We start from the raw sequence: 6,000 nt of genomic DNA on the forward strand, positions 1-6,000 counted from the left end.
TATTTGGGCATTGACACATCTCCTCAAAATTTGTCCTGATAAAATTAACCGTTTTGGTTTCTAAAATGCACTCCTCCAAAAACGTTGTGAAATCTATTAAATAATGATTACTAAATTGACATGGTTCATCCACATCTACCCTGTGAATCCTATTCTGATTATCAAAACAAATCTGGACAGGATTCTCTCCTTGTTGGTGCTTTAACACACTGTTTAATAAAAAAACATAATTGATTACCTCCAAAAAGTCCTGTTTCTGTAATCTGCTATTTGTATGGTTAACCCAGTTAACGTTTGGGTAATTGAAGACCACATGACATCTTTATCAAAACTTGCCTTTTTGATGCAGCTAAGAAAGATGTGAATTGACACTATTTTCTATTTAGGGGGTCTATAACATATAATTCATTGATCCTTAGTAATCTTTGACTCACCATCTAACTGAAGAAGACTTGCATTCAAATCTTGTTTGCCTGCACTATTAAAAATAGCAGTTCTGTAATGGTGCTTATCTTATATAAGGTTATATGGTTCCTCGCCGTAGAACCACTGCTTGACAAAGAACCATTTCATCCTGGTAAAGACTGTTTGCATGTGAAATTAACTCTTTGAACTTTAAAAAGGTTCCCAATATGTGGACAAAACATAAATCTTTAATGTATAGTAGGCTACCTAGTCGGATACTATCAGATCAAGAAACCCAGAATTTAGCCTATGAAATTGTATGCCACAAGAGTCTTTTAAAAATCAGTAACCATTTGGTATTTTGCAAATCTTTTATCTTGATCTGGAAACTGTTATGAATCAAAATGACAGGATCTTTCTGGAAACTTCTTATGGATGGCTCTTTTGGAAACCAAAAATGGGTCCTCTGTGACATTACTCTGAAGAACCAATTTGGCAGCTTTATTTTTAACAGTGTGCCCCTGTAATATTCAGCCAAACTCTATTATTTAAACAAGTTTCTGTTAGTCTTATTATAGCAAACATATTTGCAGCTGCCAAAGCTGGCTCAAACATTTTTGCTGCCCTGTGTAAAGCTGTAAATAGCAACCTGCCATCCCCTTTGCTTTGAGTGGAATCACCACTGCCAGAGCTATACAAAGAAACTGGAGGCACAAGAGGGGAGCCAAGACTGGGGACAGTGAAATAAGGAGGGTTTGAATACAAAACAATGAATTTACAATTTGAGAATGTCAAGGGGGACAGTTGATTACTTACAGCAATGTCTGCTTACAAGGCTGTCTCAGAAAAATACACTATTGAGGGGTACCATTTCAGATAACGAGTAGGAACTGGGCTGTATTAGCAGGCTTTATTTACTTATTGCATTTAATGTTTTGGTTTTTTTTTTTCAAGTTAAAGAAAATGAGAGTTACATAATCATTTTTAAACTTTTGTAGGTCTATATTTAAACCTCTTAGTAAAAAATGTACTTAACAATGATGATCACATTATACTTACATTTTTATTAGATAGATAGATAGATAGATAGATAGATAGATAGATAGATAGATAGATAGATAGATAGATAGATAGATAGGAAAGGCACTATATAATAGATAGATAGATAGATAGATAGATAGATAGATAGATAGATAGATACTTTATTAATTCCAAGGGGAAATTCACAAGGTAGGTAGGCAGCTCAATAGCATATAAATTTCATTGAAATTAATAAAATAAATTGACAAACTTAATTTGATCACAAAATTCAATGAAATTGAAGTATAGTAATTATCTTTAAATAGGAATCTTTACCCATGATTCACATTGACTGTATCCTATACTTGTATAAATACAAGTATCGGCATATAACTCCAAACAATGCCAAGACCTCACAGAGTTTTAGCATGTCAAAAGTGAATCTTATAGATACTGGTGAACAACAGAGAGCCATTTTTGTTCAGTTTTAACACAAGGTTTAATATAAGCCCATTTGGTCTTCAGTCTTTAGCAGTGTGTTCAAGAGCTGCAGTCCTCTTGCCATAGTTTACTTTTATATTGTAATGTTTGTTTCTTTTATGCTGCACTTTAAAGAGTATTATTATTGTTGCACTGTTACTGTTGTTGGTGGTACAGTGGTGCTGTATCCTGTTGCAGTTACTGCTTACCTTTTCACCATTTTAGGTCATGCATTTCAACTGATTAAATTTTAAGAAAAACTGGAAAAACTGAGGTGTTCTGAAACTTTTGACTGGTAGTGTAATAAACAAATGACTGAGAATAGTGGCCAAGACAGGTTGGGTTCGCTCCTCTAAGCCGAGTACTTCTAAAAAAGATGTCTTACCAACCCATTATTTAAGGAAGAGTTAGCTAGGAAGTTAGATAGGTAAAACAGTGCTGGCCAATCACAGATCACTTTCATTGATCAATGCAAATGAGGTGTTGCCTTTACTGAATGTTTCACACCCATTTCTTTCTTGCGTCTTTTCTTTTTCTCTCATTTCAAGCACCTCTGCTGGCTTTCTAGTCTGTTTGCTTCTTTCTCCCTAATGGCACCTCCAACCTGAAGAAGACAAAGTGCCCCCGCCAGACCAGCCACAGTTAAGCAGCTTTGTGTTTTGGCGTTTTCCTGGTTAAGATTGCAATTGTGGTTGCATTCCTGTCAGCTTATTATCTAATAGGCTTCCCTATTTGTTGTTTTCTATTGTATGTTAAACAGATGTTAAGACAGGTCGGGTTTCAACTGATTAAATTTGACAAAAAACGAAGGTATTCTAAAACTTTTGACTGATAATGTATATATATTATATACATATTACATCTCACTTTTTGTCTCGGTCAAAAGCTAGACAAGAAGCAGCCACATAGGCAAATTTCAGTGCTAAGCATCTGGCAGAAGAAGGTCAGTGAGAAGAGAGAACCTCATGCTGGTGAAACAAAGCTGTACTGGAAAACTTTGCCATTAACACTTTAAAATGGGAACGTTATGTGAAGCAATGAAAATAAAATAAAAACAATTTAGGGCATTGAATCTATCAGTGCAGGAATTAGTGTATTGATAACTTACAACTACAAGAAAAGAAAAAAGAGACCATTTTAAAACAGTGCAGTCGTGAAATTATTGACACTTTCAACACATGCTTAACTTTTATAAACACATCAAATTCCTTTATGGGAAAAAAATGGTTCCAAGATTGCACAAACAATACAAAAGAGGGAACTCTACACGTACACAACGATCACAAAAGGACAGTGTGGCTTCAAATGCTTCTCTTTTTATGCAACTTTCAACCGAACCTTGCTTTGTCACACATTGCCCAACATGAGAACACTCTCCGCATCCCAAACCTCTTTCCAAGAAAACCACAATTACAGAAATATGTAATATTATTCCATTATTGATAAGATTTTTTTTTTAAATTCTAACTTTTATTCTTCTAAAAAAAATTACACAAAAAGGGCAAAACATATATAAAAGGTGTGGAACTGGACCCGGACACAGACAGACGGACAACGGTTTCGCACTCAACACACTCATTTTATTTACAAATAATTTACAAAGCCACTAGTACTCAACCCAGTGCCTCCAGCACCAATCCCCCAAAGTCCAAGCCTCACAGTCTTCCATGCCTTCCTTTCTGGCCACTTCCACTCCTCTCTCCGAGCTCCATCCTCTTCCACCCGACTCTTGCTGATGACGGAAGGGATGCGGCCCCTTAAATAGCAACCCGGATGGGCTCCAGCTGCTTTCCCGGCAATCCCCCGCGGACACACCCCAGTGTGACAGAAGTGCCAGCTGCGCGCCTGGAAGCCCTCTGGGTGTCCCCTGTCTTCTTCCCCCCAGCACTTCCTGGTGTGGCAGAAGTGCTGAGGTCCAGGGTTCTTCAGGAACCGGGTCGCCCCCTTGTGGTCTGGAGGAGGCACAAGCCCTCCTCTGGTCCTCCTGGGCGTCCCGGCTGGGCTCCACCCCCAGCCGCATGTGACAAAGGTTAAAAGAAGAAAAAAAAAGAAATGGCAGGTACAGAATTATAAAACAGAACAGTGTAAAATGTATCATTTCCAAGTTTAAAAATATACCTCTTCAATAAATACAATATAAGATCTAAATTTACTCCAGGTGAGGCCTCACTTAAGTATAACCTCCTCTGACTTGTACTCAGCACGCCATGCTTTATAACCTGACATCCCATGATCCTTATTGATCGTATCTATACACTCTGTGGATGTAGATAGTGAGAAGTCCACTTTGACTCTGATACACTCTTAAAAACACGGTTTCTTTAATAATACTTTACTGGGTTGTGTGGTTCCTTACAGACCCATTGCTTGACAAAGAACTGTACTCAGCAAAAAAAGAAACGTCCCTTTTTCAGGACTGTGTATTTCAACAATAATGTTTTAAAAATCCAAATAACTTTACAGATCTTCATTGTAAAGGGTTTAAACAATGTTTTCCATGCGTGTTCAATTAACCCTAATCAATTAATTAACATGCACCTGTGGAATGATCGTTAAGACCTTAACGGCTTACAGAAAGTAGGCATTTAAGGTCACAGTTCTAAAAACGCAGGACACTAAAGAGACTTGTCTACCGACTGTGAAAAACACCCAAAGAAAGATGCCCAGGGTCCCTGCTCATCTGCGTGAACGGGCATTAGGCATGCTGCAGGGAGGCATGAGGACTGCTAATGTGGCTAGGGCAATAAATTGCCATGTCCGCACTGTGAGACGCCTAAGACAGCGCTACAGGGAGACAGGAAGGACAGCTGATCATCCTCACAGTGGAAGACCACGTGTAACAACACCTGCACAGGATCGGTACATTCGAATATCACACCTGCGTGACAGGTACAGGATGGCCACAACAACTGCCCGAGTCACACCAGGAACACACAATCCCTCCATCAGTGCTCAGACTGTCCGCAATATGCTGAGAGAGGCTGGACTGAGGGCTTGTAGGCCTGTTGTAAGGCAGGTCCTTACCAGACATCACCAGCAACAACGCCGCCTATGGGCACAAACCCACCTTCGCTGGACCAGACAGGAGTGGCAAAAAGTGCTCTTCACTGATGAGTCACGGTTTTGTCTCACCAGGGGTGATGGACGGATTCGTGTTTATCGTCGAAGGAATTGAGCACGTCTGGGACCTGTTGGATCGCAGGGTGAGGGCTAGGGCCATTCCCCCCAGAAATGTCCAGGAACTTGCAGGTGCCTTGGTGGAAGAGTAGGGTAACATCTCACAGCAAGAACTGACAAATCTGGTCCAGTCCATGAGGAGGAGATGCACTGCAGTACTTCAAGCAGCTGGTGGCCACACCAGATACTGACTGGTACTTTTGATTTTGAGCCTCCCTTCATTCAGGGACACATTGTGGAACATTTTTAGTTTATGTCTTATGGTGTTGACTCTTTTAGTGTTCATACAAATATTTACACATTAAGTTTACTGAAAGTAAAAACTGTTGAAAGTCAGAGGACGTTTCTTTTTTTGCTGAGTATATTTCATTATGGGAAGAGTTGCTTGCATATGAAATTGGGTCTTTGGGCTTTGAATTTTTTTAATAAGTGGACAAAACAGATGCGGTGGGCTGGCACCCTGCCCGGGGTTTGTTTCCTGCCTTGTGCCCTGTGTTGGCTGGGATTGGCTCCAGCAGACCCCCGTGACCCTGTAGTTAGGATATAGCGGGTTGGATAATGGATGGATGGATGGGCAAAACAGAAATCTTTAATGTATAGTTAGCTATATAAGATAAAAACAGATCAAGAAAACCTGACATTAATCTGTGTTATTATATGTGGTGAGAGTCCATTTAAAATCTTTAAACTACTGGGAGTGCACAAATCTGTTATCACCTGTTCATGGCTATTTATGGAACCTGTAACCTGTTAAAGGTTACATATGAATGGCTCCGTTGGGAACTAAAAATGGCTCACCTATGGCATTGCTCTGAAGAACTACTTTGGCACCTTTATTTTTATGAGTGCTGATACTTCTCATAACTTTCAAGCTTCAAACTCCCCAGTTTTTAATTCAAGTATAACATTTGTACTTCC

Source organism: Polypterus senegalus, chromosome 5, assembly GCF_016835505.1.
Source record: "Polypterus senegalus isolate Bchr_013 chromosome 5, ASM1683550v1, whole genome shotgun sequence".
In the NCBI taxonomy this organism is placed as follows: Eukaryota; Metazoa; Chordata; class Cladistia; order Polypteriformes; family Polypteridae; genus Polypterus; species Polypterus senegalus.